The 18,760-nt window shown below is 37.3% G+C and overlaps 1 protein-coding gene across 1 annotated transcript in view; it reads right to left on the reverse strand.

Annotated features, from left to right (window-relative positions):
- Nucleotides 1-18,760, reverse strand: part of GLIS3 (GLIS family zinc finger 3) — a 373,789-nt gene that overhangs the window by 290,957 nt on the left and 64,072 nt on the right. The window lies entirely within an intron of this gene.

Below are 18,760 nucleotides of genomic sequence, written 5' to 3' on the forward strand. Positions count from 1 at the left end.
TAAAATTTGTGAATTTGACGGTGTCAAAACCATTATCCTAGATAAGACCACCACATGTTTAAAGGAACTCTCCAACTAAAAAAATAATATACATGTATTTTTAAGTGGACTGTTACTTAGTCAATTACTGCCTTCTTTCCACTAATATCGTTTTTTAAAATCAGTTAAACTCACCTTTATTCTAGCTCTGAGAGAGTCACCTCACTGCAGCTTCAAACCTCATCCTGTGAAGTAACTACATTATTATCCTGTAGTGTTCTTTTACTTGTATGTATATACAATGTATTTATTACTGAGTTATGTTAGCCCTTTTATTTTACAGGTGGCAAGTGTTTGGACAAAAGTTTCAGTGCCTCCAGGATGGTGTCATTTAGCTCTGGGATTGTATTCTTTTTTTTTTTTTTTTTTTTTTTTAAATCTTTATATCATAAGCAACATAGTCACTACTACAATTCTTGCAGTGTAATCAATCTGCTAGTTACACATAAAAGTGTCTAGTTAATGATAACATATGGACGAAATCTTTTCAACTTTACGAAACTTACACTGTGATGAGCTGAGATGAAACAAAGCAAATCTTTCGGTCATGCTAAAAGTGCTCTGAATCAGGCAGAACATTAGTTAAAAAAACAATCTGTTCCCTCAACAACATCACTTAAGAAAAATGTCATTGATCATTAGAATTAATAATTAACTGTGTTAAACTAAAAAATACCTTATGGAAACGTTTTATGATCTCCATTTCCTCATTCCACAGAATCTTCTGTTTCTTTGCTCAACCCCTAATTTTTGTTTAATGGCTAAACCTTCATCATTTCTGGCATGCAACAATACACAGCTGCAATCTTCCACAGGAATGCCATTAAACGCATACTACAAATGCAGGCACAATGAAATATAAAACACTGCTCATGCACATTGTGTACTGATTTACATTCTTTTTGGGATTTACACATTGCGATCAGACCAACAGTTTAAGATACAATAATCTTTTTGAAGATAACTTCAGTCAAGTTCAAATCCAACCAGAACACCTTATGAGGAAGTGTCCTTGGGCAAGACATCTAACGATAATTATATAATAATATATATAATATATATATATATATATATATATATATATATATATATATATATATATATATATATATGGTATTTACCTAGCTTTTACCTAAGCAGTCAAATTTCTGTTAAATGGACATCTTAAGCAAAACCATTACATCTTCATGTAGTGGTTTCGGTGCAATGATTCTGCCCTTTTTATCTGGCAACCTAAAACAATTCACATTTGCCAGAATACACACTTCTAGTGGCCATCAGACAGACAGACAGCCAGTAGAGGCATTTACTCCAAACAAAAAAAGTGTCTGCTTATTTCTAGAAACCTGGTAGTAGAATTCTACCTGAAATCAATTAGAAGCTAAGTATTGACTGTGACTTGGTTATTTATTATTCTTGTGCTCTACATAGAGATGGCGTTTACGCAAGGGTGATGGTTTAGGAATTGCTTAATGATTCCACCAGGTCCACGGTTTGGCCATAGACTTTGTTTGCATTGATGTACCTTGCAAGTCAGCTCATATCAGCACACCTTTAATTCTCTTCTTCGCCCTGCTGTGGCCACCCCCAAAACTAACCTTACTGCTGATAACTTTGCATGTTACTTCACTGACAAGATTGAACAGCTAAGGAAAGAATTCTCCCCTCCTTGCCTTTCGGTTTCTCAATCACACATAGATCATGCCTTTCCTACCCTTCAGACATTCTCCCCAGCTACTGACCAAGAGGTGGCTGCTCTTCTTTGCTCCTCTCGCCCCACCACTTGCCCGCTCGATCCTGTCCCATCTCACCTTATTAGATCTCTCTCCACTTGTCTTGTGCCTTCTCTAACACACATCTTCAACTGCTCGCTCTCTTCTGGCATCGTCCCTGCTGACCTTAAACATGCCACTGTAGTACCTATACTAAAAAAACCATCCCTCAACCCATCCACCCCCTCTAACTACCGTCCCATATCCCTGCTCCCTTTTTCCTCAAAGCTTCTGGAAAGACTTGTCTTTACCCGTGTGTCTCATTTCCTCAATTCCAACTCTCTCCTTGACCCCCTTCAATCTGGCTTCCGCCCTCTCCAGTCTACAGAGACTGCCCTTATCAAAGTTACTAACGACCTAATCGCAGCTAAATCCAAAGGCCACTACTCCATACTAATTCTTCTTGACCTCTCAGCGGCCTTTGACACCGTTGATCATGCTCTCCTTCTTCAAACTCTTCAATCGCTTGGTCTCTGTGACTCTGTCCTCTCATGGTTTTCCTCTTATCTCTCCCAACGCTCATTCAGTGTCTCCTTTTCTAATGATACCTCCTCCCCTTGCCCTGTCTCAGTTGGAGTTCCCCAAGGCTCCGTCCTTGGTCCCCTTCTATTTTCTCTTTATACTGCCTCTCTTGGCAAACTTATTACCTCTTTTGGATTTCACTACCATCTGTACGCTGATGACACCCAGCTATATCTCTCCTCCCCGGACCTCTCCCCTGCCGTCCTGCAACGTGTCACTGCTTGCCTTTCTTCCATCTCTGACTGGATGTCCTCCCGCTTTCTGAAACTCAATCTCTCAAAAACTGAGCTCCTTGTCTTTCCTCCTCCTAATACTGATCCTCATCTTTCGCTCTCCCTCCAAGTTTGTGGTACCAACATTAGTCCATCCTTGCAAGCGCGCTGTCTTGGCGTCATACTTGACTCTGGTCTCACCTTTGAGCCTCACATCCAGCATGTTGCCAAATCCTGTAGATTCCATCTTAAAAACATAGCCCGCATCCGCCCCTTTCTTGCACCAGATACTACCAAGGAGCTTGTCCATGCTCTAGTAATTTCCCGCATGGATTATTGTAACCCTCTCCTGATTGGTCTTCCCAATAGCCGTACTGCACCCTTACAGTCCGTAATGAATGCTGCTGCTAGATTGATTTTCCTCTCTAGTCGTTTCTCTCACACCTCACCCCTCTGCCAGTCCTTACATTGGCTTCCTGTATGCTATAGGAGTCAATTCAAGGTACTAACTCACACCTATAAAGCACTGAACAACTCTAGCCCCTCTTATATCTCCTCACAGATCCATAGGTATGTCCCTTCTCGGTCTCTCCGTTCTGCCCGTGACCACCTCCTGCCCGTTGTCCGCACTCGTACGGCCAACTCGCGCTTGCAGGACTTCTCATGGGCGGCTCCCTTCCTATGGAATAGCCTGCCTACCGCCATCAGACTCTCCCCTAGTCTTGCATATTTTAAGAAGTGCCTTAAAACCCATCTCTTTAGGAAAGCTTATGGCCTCCAAGACTAACCCTTACCTCACATACCTGTCTCTTGCCCTCTCCTAAAGGGCAGCCCACCTTATTTGATTGTAAATTCCTGTCCTAATGTGTTTTACACCCCACCTCCTATAGAATGTAAGCTTGTTTGAGCAGGGTCCTCTTCAACCTATTGTTCCTGTAAGTTTATTTGTAATTGTCCTATTTATAGTTAAATCCCCCTCTCATAATATTGTAAAGCGCTACGGAATCTGTTGGCGCTATATAAATGGCAATAATAAATAAATAAATAAATGAAGATCACAACCTGCTCCTAAGGGTGCCACCTCATGGTAAAGAGATGGGCGGCAGCGTGAGCTGTGAGCTCTGGCTGAAGGTTAGTCCAGTACTTGCTGCCTGTGACTGTAGATCAAGATTGGACAGATAATGTGAAAGTTCACTAGCTCACTTTCTGAACAGAAGCAAAGGGACCACTACTTTAGGTAGCCCGAGAGTCACAATTTCTGTCCTACCCAATAAGCAATGATTTGACACAAAATGGGGGAGTAGTGTCCAATATCTACATTGCACAACAATTACTGAAAAAAGCTTAATTTAGCATTGGTGACAAAGAAGTAAACACATTAAAACAATATAATAAGCATTACTGTGGTTTATATATGCAAAAGCAGAACATCATTAGCTACAAAAAGCATATTTATTTTCCTAATTTACAAACTTCAAAAATCACCATTCCTATTTCTCTCACATTGTATGCAAAAATAACAACAACAAAAAAAAACAATAATATTTGGGCCAAAATAGCTGAACTTGACAGAAAAAATCAGGCTTCATTTTACATTATTACCAACTTGGCTAATGTGGCCAACTTGCAAATTTTAATACACACCCACGGTTCTATTTGTGAGAAATGGCTCTATTCAACAGCGGTTTCACAACCAATATTTGATAAATTACTACATGACAAATTACCTAAGTGAGAAAAAAATCTGTATCTACTCCATATCCGACTATCTACATACACAGTCGTTTGTGTTTTGTGTCTACACTGCACTGGCTTCTTCAACTGGGTTGCAAATTGCCAATAATTGCACCCCCTTTAATTGGTTGATTACCACAAAGTTGGGAGCGATAGTACTGTGTTTTTTCTCGAAGAAGAAGTCGGCACAGTGCGAAAAAAGGCGTTGGAAAGTTACAGTATTTTCATTTATATTTTATTTTACACTGATTATATCTTTGTTTACTTGTATTTTGTACCTGGATAACCAGAATTGCATGGGAAGATCGTTTGATAGCCTGCAAATACCATATATATGATGACAAGCTTTTTTATGCACAGCTTTGTAAGTGCAACCTAAATTAACATTTTTGCATTTCCATACATTATACAGTATGCTGCATTTCTTTCTCCATTTTTGAGTGCCTCTACATTTCAAGATACATGTATGTGATGCCTCTTACCTGCAATTTGGTGGATGTGTCTAGAATTACCTAAATTTTTGAGTGCAATCCAAAGACGAAATGATATGGTGTTGATATAGTACCACCATATGTGTCTTTTATATCTGAAGATATACTCAGATACACCAATAATATGGAGCTCCTAGAAAACAGTGACCTTCTGATGGACAAGAGTGACAAAAGGATTTGGGCCAAAATAGGGACTATCCCTCCTGAATAGGGAAACATGGAAAGCATGCATTTCCTGCTTTTAATTCCACCGCCTCTCTTTGTGTTTTTTCCATTATCTTAAATTGAAACATTTATTATCAGATCTATTTTATGCCTAATGTTGCATCATCAGCATTATGAAAGAACCAAGTTTTTTCTTTTTTCAAGATTAATGGGGCCTTTCACGTAATGAGTTATTTTCTATAAGAGTGCAAGTTGTACACACCACAAGAAACCCCAGTTTAAGTCACATCATGACTTTGCATACAGTGACTAATAATTGAGAGATGATTTATTCCATGAGATTTTGTTGAGAATTGACAAACTCAGATCTTTACCCGTTTGATTATTTTGCCAATACATTTGCAGGTATCTTGTTAATTTTCCACAGTTCAACAAAGTATACTCTTTCCATTAAATGGAAAACTGTGACCATATACACTCAAGAGACTCAAAGAGAAAACGATGTTGCAACCTCTCTTTTCTCCCCAAAACCTTTTTTTTCTGGGATGGCATTCAGGCAATAGTTAGGTCCCTATCAAACTAAGGTTCTCAACCTATTTATTTAGCACCCAAACGACACACAAACTACCTCTGTGAACCTATCTTCTACGGTAAATTATTAATAAAACAAAATACATTCTGAAAAACACCTTAAACAGTAATGTGACTTGTGCGAAGCAGACAAAAGTGTAATTTATACTTCTAGTTAAGGCTTATTTCAAGTGGTAGGTCTGCAAAGAGCTGCTATTTCCATTAAGTACATGAATGGCACAAGCTTTCCAGCTCACTGTATTGTAATTTGTACCTAAATCGTCATTATGCTAAGGTATCAGGGAAGCAAATTTAAATCCGTACATTACAAGTATTGTAGAATGTATATAAAAGGCAAGTAAGTATAGAAAGCTGGGACAAAATTTTTAGAACTCATATAATAAAGAACATTTGAGAGGATATGCTAAATAACTCCCCCCAAAAAAATATTCAATGAATTCCAAACGACAGCAACTGAAAATTCAAATGACAACATACGTAGTCTAATACAGTAAAGCTGTGACTATAGATCAACTGTAGAATTTTTCCAAATCCGTTTTTTTTTTTTTAACCTGAAGCTGGTTATTCCGATTTTAACTTTCTGCAATTCAAAGTTTTGTGAATAATTCTCTAAGTAGTTCCCCTAATCAATATATATCTAATACTGCATAACTCCAAAAAATAGGGAGGATGAAATCAGGATAGGGTGTGTGGGGCCATGGAAAAGGAGGTCCACCCACTTAAAGGCTCCTTGGCCGGCCCCAGCCCCCAATACCTGCAGGGAGCTCTCCAATACTGGAAAGTATTGTTTATTGGGTAATTTTGGGAACTTCACTATTTAATATTAAAAGTGAGTTCACCTCCTCCTACTGTTTAATAATTGGGGAAAGGTAGAGTAATCTCATACCGGAGACCCAGTGACCCCTTCTTATTTTGTAATTCCTGTCTCATATACACTTATTTTAACTCCCTTCAACTTCCTGACAGTAGTAGGATTTATTATATGAAAATGTAAATTATGGCATTTATTATTTGATATATGTCTCAATACAAATATTGAAAAGAAAACATTCAAAAATATCCATTCCAAACTATATATGTAGACATGATTTTAATGTTCAGTTAATAAGGTTACCTATTGATTTCATGCTTCGTTTGGAAGTTGTATGCTTCGTTAAATATCAATAAATATTTGCTTAGAAAGCCTTGCTGAAAGCTTGTAACATGCCTGGAATAACTATCTTTTTCAAGGGACAGTCTGGATAGCGTGCAGATAAAACGCTAACATACCCACCAGATGCTCTACCAGCTAAAAAGTACTCCTTTACTGATTAAATATAAAAAAGTTATAAAAAAAATGTAAACAGTGAATATTTAAAATGTGTTCATTACATGAGATATCTAGATGTTTTACTGTACCAAACAACTGCTGTTGGCAAAAAGGCATACAAAGGATTTCCACTTTTTTAGAGTCCTTGCTAACATTTCTATGGCACTCCATTAATACTGTAGCAATAGCCTGCTCCTTTAAATATCATTTTTGGACCAAAGCACAGTGTATACACTGCAGGGTTTAAAATCCTCTAGTGGCTATCACTCAGAAATCCACTAGAGGTGCTTCTGGCGAAAAAGCAGAGTAAAACTATGCTATTTCAATTAGATAGTCTCGTAAAGATCACCTGTTAGACACAGCACAGCGTTTTGTCATGCATGCGCACTAACCTCTCAATGCTTTCCATAAGAGCTCAGCCAAAGAGGCGGGGCCAGTCAAAAGAGCAGTGTGAAGTGGGAGGAAACATTTGTTTATGTGCTTTTTTAATCCTTACAGGTCAGAGCGGGAAACCTAAACATTTTAACAGGGCAGTATAGCATTAGGATTGCACATTATATTTTTAACACTATACAGACAGTCCTCACTTACCCGGGTTCCGCTACAGGCAAGTCGTTAAGTGAGGACTACCTATAAAGTTCCTATAACATCATTAAAGATAGTTACTTTCAGTAGAAGAACTAACTCCAAATCAATGTTGCAATTGCTCATTTAGTCAAGGTTAGTGCTCGCAAATTGCAAATTAAAAGAGAATGACGTACAAAATAAATAATACATTTTAATCTGACAATATAACATTGATATACACACTTCCCATACACACACTGCACCCCTCACACACACACACTGCCCCAATATACACACATTGCTCCCATACACACACACTGCTCCCATACACATACACTGCACCCCCCACACACACATTGCCCCACTTACACTCACATATTCATCCTTTACACATACTGCATCCCCCATACACACAATTGTACCCCTTACACATACACTTCAACCCTCACACACATTGCACCCCTCACACACACTATACTGCCCCTATCCCCTACTACATGTCATATCCCCTAATAAAGACCCTATCCTGGCAGACCCCAGGTAAATTGTCAAACTGTTCTTAAGCATTTTGGCTACTCACTCTGGGAGAATGTGACAGCACTCCTGGTACCATAACCACTACACAGAGCTGTAGTAGTTATTGTGCCTGGATTGTTTCTTTAAATAATCTACTAGTGCCCCTCCCGAGATTAGGTTCTGGATCCGCCCCTGGTATGAGCAAGGATTTAACCCTGCTCACACCAAATATGCAGGACATGAAGCGCATTATAGTTAGGATGTGATGACGCGTCCTAATGTCCTTAACCCCTTATGGACACATGACATGTGTGACATGTCATGATTCCCTTTTATTCCAGAAGTTTGGTCCTTAAGGGGTTAAGGGTGTTAAGCAAACCATTGACTAATTGTTCTTATTTACTTTTTTTTCCTGCAGCCATGTGTACAAACTTCATATGTGGGCCCTGCACTGATGTCTACTTCTACATGCTGATGCTGTGTTAATACAACTCTGCAAAATTTCAACAAAAAGGACTTGTGCTAGTTTAAACTGAGCGACAAAATGTTGAATAAAATAATTGGAATGAGTTAGAATAAGTCTTCACTTCGGTTGAATCTGAGATATTCTTTTCAAGGTTTCTTATTTGGGGTTCTTAACTCACTTTTAGACACAGACACCTGATAGTGTATCATGAATTTGTCTATTTAAGACTCTTTTGGCACCGGGAAAAACCCCTGTAAAACTGTCTACCTTGTTGCTACACAAATTCTTTAAATTGCATTTAATGGTCTCACTCTCATTGTCGTATAACGAATTGCACTTGTGCTTCTCTCATTTTGCAGAGTCACAGAGAAACCAGCCATGGGAAAACCATACAAATAGCCCCAAATATTTGAAAACTGCATTGTTCGTGAAGTTTTACACTTATCACAAAGAGCAAGGCATTTCTCTTTTGAGTTTTCTCTTTTCATTAGTTCAAGGCAGCTAATTAATAGGAATGTTCTAGTACTTTTTAGCTTCCAGCGGAAAAAAAATAAAGCCTGCATGTATCTTTCAAGGGGTGGCATAATACCAAGGGAAGAAAAGACAGGATTAGGACTCCTAGCCCTTTTTTATATTTTATTTTGGTTTTCCATTTCTAATAGATTACCTTAGTCTCAATCATTGCTAAAACCTATCTGGCATTGTGCCTTTACCACTGCTTTTTCCTTGTTTGTCTTTCAAGAAGTCATTTCCACGACGTTTTGGCATGGGCTAGATGCTAGAGTGTTGCTAACAGATCTCACACCAGCCCTACTTTTTGAAAAAGATATACAAAATCACACAAAACTTATAGGGTTCATTCATTAACCTGACAGGTGTGAAGCATTGTCAAAATATTTTCACATTTTAGGTCAAAATAATGAAAAGGCAAAAAATATTCTGATCATTTGTATCATTCTTGTAATTTATCGATTTACAGATAGCTTAACAAATTTAGCTCTCCCAGCCACCACACAACGTCTACCGCATCTAGAAACGCAAGCCACCGGACAATGAGGCGCCATGTGCTGAACTCACGTCACCCCTCCCTGTGAGTCCCCACATGTGGAGCTCCACTCCAGGCAGGAAAATGACAGTGAAGAATCTAGCGTAACGTACTGGGGTGGCTGACTGAGTATGATAGGAGTAATATTGTTGACAATGATCACACTCCTATCAGTAACAGCACTGTATATGCTGGGAGCTAACTGATCTTAGCATGTACTAGTTGCCTGAGAGTGACAGGATAGTGACTGCTGTCAGCATGTTTAATTAATGCCAGATTTGTGTAGAAATCATTTTGCTTTTTCAAAACTTTGTATGTACAGAATATTGGCACCAGTTATAGGAAATCGGTCCAAAAAGTGACGGATAATCTGTATCAGCATCGGCTCTGAAAACAAATCATTTTGGTTGATCCCACTGCCCATTATTTTGTCAATGGCCCTCATCCTCACCTCTCAAATCTATGGTCTGTTTATAGATTTCATTTATATATCTTATTAATTATATTATTATTATAATAATACGAATAATATATAATTACATGTATTGAATTTTTTAAGAAAGAATCTAAAACAACATAAAATACTCAATGCAATGAGAGTGGGAACATGTAATTTTATACAGAAATGGTGACAGATATACGAATAATCACTGCACATCATTTGCATCTGTTTCATATGTCCCTTTCACTTCATACGGACATGCAGATCACAAATATAAATAAATGACAATGGAAACTATCAATTTCAATTCATATAAAAACTACTGAAAAACAAGAAGCAGTTTCTTTTAGAAATGGATTTCACAACATTAATAAGTATTAAGGTAAGTGAAACATGATCTTTGAAATGCTAAAAAGTCTAAGAGGGCAAAGAGTGCCATGGATATTAATAAAGCATGAACGTGTTTAATAGTTTAGGGAGACCCAAGTCCTTAGCAAAATAGCCCAAAACAAGGGTTTATGAGAACTTTGAGAACAGCTCAATTAAGTATATAAAATGTATTTAATAATGAATAGTCAACTGAAAATCAAATTTACCAACTAGAGCTTAGAAAAGCCAAGATAGTAATAAACAAGGTTATTCACTAAAGTCCCAATTGCCCCATGCTGATTGTGGAAAAGCCATGCAGATGCATATGGGGTAATTTCGGGGTAATTCCGACATGCTATTTGTCGGGATTTTGGAATTCAGGCTCAGAATAAGCCAGGCAATGTACACAGCAAAAGTGATAACCACGAAAATGGAGTACTGTATGGAAAAGTGAAAAGTGTCTCTCAAAGCAACACCCACAACTACAAAATAAACATTCAAAAAAAAAAAATAACCCACTGTGGTTACCCCTTTGAGAAATTAAACAAATATAAATACAACCTACATAAAACAGGATAGTAGATGAATATGACACAGACTTGCCACCAATATACAATATATGCAATAAAAGTCAAAACATAGTGCAATAAAGTAATGGCAAATAAAGTAAAGGGAAACAGGGTGGGAGATAACTAATTCTACTCAATTTTATTCAAGATGATTCAAATTCCAGGCTTGTCTCCTTGTATATGGGGTACCTTTATAAGGATATGTCTTCACTTAGGATGGACCTTCCTCTATGTATGTATGGAAGGGAAAGGAACAAAAGAATAGTGCAGACAGTTTGGTAGCAATTTTTTCAACAAGTAATCAACTTACAGAAAAGCCGACATCAAACAGCATATCTCCACTCCAGGTTGACAAAGAGGTGTAAGTAGGATAACAGCTGCCAATGGAAAAACTTCACGGCAAACAACATAATAGCAAAAAAGATAAACTCTATATATCTAACGCGTTTCATCCGTGGGACTTCCTCAGGGGTATCTGTTGTGCCTTCGTGACTGTCTGCATGGAACCCCAAGAGATCAAGAAGGTCTATTTAAGCAGATGGTCACAAAGGCACAACAGATATCTCTGAGGAAATCTCACTGAAAAAAGGACTGACCTTACCAAACTTTTTACAAAATATTAGCATTGAATCTCCTCAGGTCACTGATCTCTTCTGTAAGGCCCTGCTGAGGTCGCTGATCTCTTCTGTCTGATTCTATTCTATAGTCTTTAACAACAGCAAATACAGCAAATACTGTAGTACTTGAAAGAAATGTAATAATGTTTATGGGAGTATTACAGACTAAAAGGAATGCATATGCATGGAAACAAAGTATAAAATGAACCCCTACACAGGCAAGTAGTTACTAAGGCAGGCTGGGATTCATCATAACACAGACAACGTCTGCAAAGGTAACTTTTTGTCCCTTTCTATACTTTTTCTGCATTAACAGCAAAGATTAAAAGGAAACAAACACTATATTGGCACACATCCAGTCCTCATAAAAACTGGCTAACCTGGTCTCAAAATTGCCACCTTACAGGACAAACATTTAATGCAAACAGTGTTATGTGTTGTTTTCTGTTACTACTGTAGTATTGAAAATAATGAAATAACTGAATGGTACAGTTAAGATTCCTCTGCAGAATACCACAGTTCCTACACCATGCCAATACTTGCCCATCATGTGAAAATCATCTGAATAGGATAGCACAGGAAGTGGAGATATCATAGTCATAGATGGTTCTTATAATGTTTGGTTTGTTTTAAAGACTATGTATTAAACCTAAAAAGGGGACAGAACATTATGTTCTAACTCATTGTGTAATAAAGCATATATGTAGGTAACTTAGTCTTGATTTAAAGCCAGGCTAATATTCCCTCATTTATTGTCATATTACCCATGAGACTTGAGGGCTAGTAGAAGAGCCCTCTTTTCTAACCATTACATATCCTCCACTCCGAGAGACTAGTCTCCTGATTTAAAACTAGATGTTGCAGTATGGAATCACAGTGTAACTTTCTCTAAGGATATGGCTACTTTAATATTAAATTCTAGTTTACTTTGAATTCTAACAATTCTCTATTTACCATGACAGTGTTTAATACAAGGCGAACAGATGTCCACATTAAAATACCAATATACCAATATCACCTGTGTAGGCAAGATCTGTAAAATAATTATTTTGGGCAGTTATAACAAACACATTTATGATTTGCTTTTGATAAGTGCAGCAGGAAAACATGTAACTTTGCTTAAGTAAATTAACAAATCCTAAAGTAAATAATTACTCCGAGATAACTTTTATATTTATTTTCATAGAGATTCCTATCTCCATGCTACCTATATTTACAACTATAGTGATATTGTTTTAGTTATAAAGCTCCAAAACAATATGCAGTGTAATGGATGTGCAAAACTTGCAAGCAATTGATAACCAATACAGTTATGCATAGAGAAAGTGTCAGTATATTTATACTAAAAGCTGACATGAAGACTGGACAAACAAGCTTACAACTTACGTTATTGTTTATTCTCCAAACAAGTATTAGCTAATTGAGGTCTCATTGTGTTAGGCAAGAAAGTCCCCCCAAAAAGAAAAACATGTTTTTTTTTAAAATAAAAATGTTATATATCCCTTTAAGTTTTTGATTATACAATTCAAACATGTATTCCTAGTGTATATATGTATATTTTTATATAATAAATATACAAAAGACAAAACTTTATTGCTTCCAAGGCAATCCTTATTTTAGATTGTATTCTCAATTATTTATATTTGTTAAATAGAGGATCTCTTACCAACTATATAAAATTATGGCTAAGATATCTGTATGGTTAGCCCTGCTAAGTTCTATGCTTGAAGACATTATAGTGGTAAATAAGGGAACCAGCCGTGGTTACAATTTTAATTTCCCTTTTTGAGACTTGCTCCATGCAGCCGCCCGCTTTGCCTCCTGGAACGTCTTTCTAGAGGCTATCTCCTCTTCATCTTCTCGTTCAATCCAATGCTTCTCATCCATCTAATCAAATGTTTTACATACCTAAGCATTGAATATAATGCTTCCCTATGATAGGCATTAGTGGATGTTCAACATCCCCAATGCAATGCGTGAGAACATCGAATGTCACAGAATCGAGTCTCACCTGGTCATAGAAGCGGAACTGGAAGCACCCTCCAGTCCTCAGTAAGACAGCCACGAGGTGTGCTTAGTGCTGCCATATCAACAAAACTGCTTTTACACTACAGGACACTGAGATGAAATGATCTAGGAGCACCTCTATCTTGGCTCCCTTTCAATCATTGTTATAAGCTCAGCCCATCTTTCATTGAACACTGTATATGAAGCAGGGGAAGCAGTAATAATGTTTATTTGTCTCCTCCAATGCGCGGTGCCTTGGCTGTGCCTGGACCGAACTGGCTTGTAACTTGCTAAATCTTTAATACACATTTAATATAAACAGGCCATTGAAAAGGTTAAAGGAACACTATAGTCACCTAAATTACTTTAGCTAAATAAAGCAGTTTTAGTGTATAGATCATTCCCCTGCAATTTCACTGCTCAATTCACTGTCATTTAGGAGTTAAATCACTTTGTTTCTGTTTATGCAGCCCTAGCCACACCTCCCCTGGCTATGATTGACAGAGCCAACATGAATAAAAAAACTGGTGTGACTTTCAAACAGATGTAATTTACCTTAAATAATTGTATCTCAATCTCTAAATTGAACTTTAATCACATACAGGAGGCTCTTGCAGGGTCTAGCAAGCTACTAACATAGCAGGGGATACGAAAATCTTAATTAAACAGAACTTGCAATAAGGAAAGCCTAAATAGGGCTCTCTTTACAGGAAGTGTTTACGGAAGGCTGTGCAAGTCATACGCAGGGAGGTGTGACTAGGGTTTATAAACAAAGGGATTTAACTCCTAAATGGCAGAGGATTGAGCAGTGAGGCTGCAGGGGCATGTTCTATACACCAAAACTGCTTCATTAAGCTAAAGTTGTTCAGGTGACTATAGTGTCCCTTTAACAGAAATTATTGTTAGTTCTATGGTATATTGTCCAGAAATTAGGCAATTTCATTTAGGATGTAAAGCAAAATCAAAAAGGAAAGCATTGTTGTGTTTTGTCACCTCTTGGAGTTTTACTTTATTCTCAATGTTATTTTGTGTTTCCAAGCAATTCAAATAAAGTCTACTAAAAGTGTTTAAACTACTCCATTCAGCATACAGAGACACTTTACATAAAATCTCCCCCCAAATACAGAGGTCTCAAATGTCCTTGGCTCCATTCAAACATCCAGGGAAGGAGGTGAAGGGAAAGGGCAGGACTTAATGTGTAATCTGCATTGCCAACGTATGATGCCCTATACCAGGCATAGGCAACATTCGGCACTGCAGATGTTTTGGACTACCCCTCCCATGATGCTTTCCCAGCATTATGGGTGTAAGAGCATTATGGGGGATGTAGTCCACAACATCTGGAGTGCCAAAGGTTGCCTACCCCTGCCCTATACCATATAGATGCTTGACTTTAGCCATATTCATTCATTCACATAGTCATTGTGTGCATGATTTGCACATATAGATATTTATTTTAAAATTATGATTGCATTCCAATTGCATTTTAGGAAATATTCATCCTATAAAATACCAGCAATTTCCTTACCAATACCCATTAGTAAGGTATTTAACCATTTTTAGAAAATATTTATGAAGGCAAGGTGTTAATCATAAACATTCAATTTAGGGGAATTACTGGTATACTTAACATTTCAGTGTATCATTAAACTTTTACTATACATTTTATTATGTGCACATTTTGATTACAGGTTGTCAGAATGTTTTTTTCCTCCAATTTCTGAACAAACTTGCCTGAACTATGATTTATATTTTCTCTCATTGAGTAAATTAGCCTGAAGAAAGTTTTAATATGCTCCAAGGGAACAAAACATTCAGGAAAACTGAGATTGTATTACTTATCGCATATAATTTCTTCCACTGAAACATCATGTAATACAAAACTAACGAGCAAACAATTTTTGTCACTATAATGAAATATCTGAATAATGAGGAGAAAAATTGGAGAAACTATGAATGTGTCAAGTGATTATTTTCACTGCTATTTGACTATTTCTACTTTACTGTCATTTTCTTCATTTTTTCATAAAATTATATATTTTATATGGCACAAATACTGAGTTACTGAGTTCTTGGATCTTAGTACATTTTGTACAGAAGGCTTTTCCATTAATTCTAAAATGCAATATGATTTCACCATGTATTTATTTATTTATTTATTTTAACAAGGATTAGTAATGTCAATCCTTGGCTACATAATGTGTGTCCTCTCCAACGATGAGCAAAAAAGTTCTTTAAAATATGGGTCAGACTTTGGAGAGAAAAATTGAGTTAAAATATACGCTACCAATCTTAAATATGTCTGTTCGCATGTGGTTACATTCTCCCACATTTGTTGGTTATCATTTTATAAATGTACCTAATATAAGACCAAAATACTTGTTTCATAGTTAGATTAAGGAACATATTCTGCAATTCTTGAGCTGCCAAGCTATGCATGGACACCCAAAATAATCTTTTTTTTGACAGGTGAAAACATCTGATTATTCCTAAATTAAAATTAGAATTTTTTCTGAAAAATAAATGATTACAAATAGTCAATATTAAGAAAATTAAACGCCAACGTGTTACTTTCAGTATATGACATATAAATTGCATACAGTATCTATTCTAAGATCTACGTAACATCCCTAAAGGACTACTAACGTCTCCCAGACCACTTCATCTCAATGAAGAGGTCTGGGTGCAGTGTTCCTATAGTTTTAACCCTTTAATGTAAAACATTGCCGTTTTTGTAAAAATGGCAATGTCTACAATAACGGTTTAATCGTGGCTTTTTTACTGACAGCTGCAAGAGGTGCTTCCGCAACCATAATTGAGTAAAATGTGGTTCCTCGTGCTATGAGAAGCATTGGACTGCACGAGATTGCAGATTAAGTGAAATTGGATGCTGATATCAATGGAAGCGGAGCTGGAGGCTGCAGCGAAAGAGTCTTGGCACTGGAACCAAGGTAAGTAAAACACATAAATCTTACATTTTACAGAGCAAAGTGGGGTGGTTAGTGATCACATCAGTGTAAGGAACTCAGTCCCGAAATATCGATTGTTATTTTCGAGACTAAAGGTTCTCTTTAAAGCAGTGAGTCTATAAAACCTTTTGCAAAAAGCGTTAAAGTTGCTACATACATTTATGTAGTTTCAGCACTACGCTATGATTTTCATATTTTTATATATCTCTTCCTTTACACGACAGACTTCTAAGATTTTCATGGAATGATTAAGGTTGATTCCAGTACATAACATTGAATCAGTCGGTTCCGGCACATAATACTGAATCAGTCAATTAAGGTTGATTCCGGCACATAATATTGAATCAGACAATTGTTTTTTGTTTATTTTTTTACATTTATGGAGATTATTTATTCAGCGGATAAAAAAAGCACACATTCTAATTGCTTGACTATAGTTAATCTAATAATATAAAAATTATTAAGGTTAGGGATAAGATCACACTTTACTATCTTTTAGGTTATGGATGGAAGTGGACTATACAAATTTCAGAAGTAGTTAAAGGACCACTCTAGGCACCCAGACCACTTCAGCTTAATGAGGTGGTCTGGGTGCCAGGTCCTTCTAGGGTTAACCCATTTTTTCATAAACATAGCAGTTTCAGAGAAACTGCTATGTTTATGAATGGGTTAAGCCTTCCCCCTATGTCCTCTAGTGGCTGTCTCATTGACAGCCGCTAGAGGCGCTTGCGTGCTTCTCACTGTGATTTTCACAGTGAGAGCACGCCAGCGTCCATAGGAAAGCATTATGAATGCTTTCCTATGTGACCGGCTGAATGCGCGCGCAGCTCTTGCCGCGCGTGCGCATTCAGCCGACGGGGAGGAGAAGAGGAGGATCGGAGGAGGAGAGCAGGAGGAGATCTCTCTGCCCAGCGCTGGAAAAAGGTAAGATTTAACCCCTTTCCCCTTTCCAGAGCCGGGCGGGAGGGGGTCCCTGAGGGTGGGGGCACCCTCAGGGCACTCTAGTGCCAGGAAAACGAGTATGCTTTACTGGCACTAGAGTGGTCCTTTAAGGGCTTTCGTGGATCATGGTACTTGGATCCCTCTAGCCAATAAATTACTCACACTCTTTTTCATTCTCTCAATATATCAAAAGGTGTACTGTATAAAACCCAGGAAAGATAAAAGGAAAAAAGCTAAACGCCCCAAGAGTATACCTCACTTACACCAATTGAGTTTAAACAAAAACAAATCTATACAACACCAAAGGGAAGAGTATAGATCAAAGAAGGGGGTAGCTCATAAATACAAAAACAATACAACCTGTATGACAGGGGATATTCTTGAAACAATCTGAGAATAATAAAAAAATCACACAATAGTGAAGTATGTAAAAACAAAGGTGACTCAAGCCTGGAGGTAGAGAACTTACAAGAGCCACTGGTGATCTGCGCTTATCTCCCCTGAATATTCCACGGGGTGTCTTTAAGAAGAACTTGTCTTTCTTGTCACAGGTACTGTATACATATCAGATCCTCAGAATGGAAGAAAAAACATATAGGGCAATATTGTAAAAACAGAAAACTATTATTACACTGTTTGCACTTACATACACATTGCAGTCAGTCAGCATATATCCACTAACAAGTGGAACCATGAAGTATCCTTAGGGCCAGCAAACAGAATGATGATGACAGCGCAGCCAAAAGATATGTGCATACAATGAAAGAATAAAACTGGAAACAAGGAGTCCAGACCAGTGGCTCTTGTAAGTTCTCTACCTCCGGGCTTGAGTCACCTTTGTTTTTACATACTTCACTATTGTGTGTTTTTTTTTTATTATTCTCAGATTGTTTCAAGAATATCCCCTGTCATACAGGTTGTATTGTTTTTGTATTTATGAGCTACCCCCTTCTTTGGTCTTTTTCATTCTCTGTTTCTCAATGTATAATTCCCTATTGGACATTATACTTTAGGTCTTCCCCATTAACTAAAAATATGTCTAATGATCTGATGGTGTTGTCTAATAAGAGACAAAGAGTTGGATATGTATCAAACTATTCAGAAAAAGCTAAATAAAATAAATAGTAATATAAATGTTGTCATTATTTTGTTTAACGTGTTCTAATAGTAATTTAAAAGTGATCATTTTCTTTATAGTAAATGCTGTCATTTATTTTTCACTCGATAGGCACTGCAAGTAGACAGCAACTTTTGGCTTGCGCAGAAGCCTTAACATGAGTATTTTCTTTACAACATAATGCAATTCAAGTAAATATAAACAAGCCAACAACTTTAGCCTTCTAGACTTGCCGCCCACCAGGGGTTTTTACGGTTTAAATCCAGGCCGGTAAGCGACTTGATGGAGCCCTTACTTAT

Source organism: Pelobates fuscus, chromosome 5 (assembly GCF_036172605.1).
Source record: "Pelobates fuscus isolate aPelFus1 chromosome 5, aPelFus1.pri, whole genome shotgun sequence".
In the NCBI taxonomy this organism is placed as follows: domain Eukaryota; kingdom Metazoa; phylum Chordata; class Amphibia; order Anura; family Pelobatidae; genus Pelobates; species Pelobates fuscus.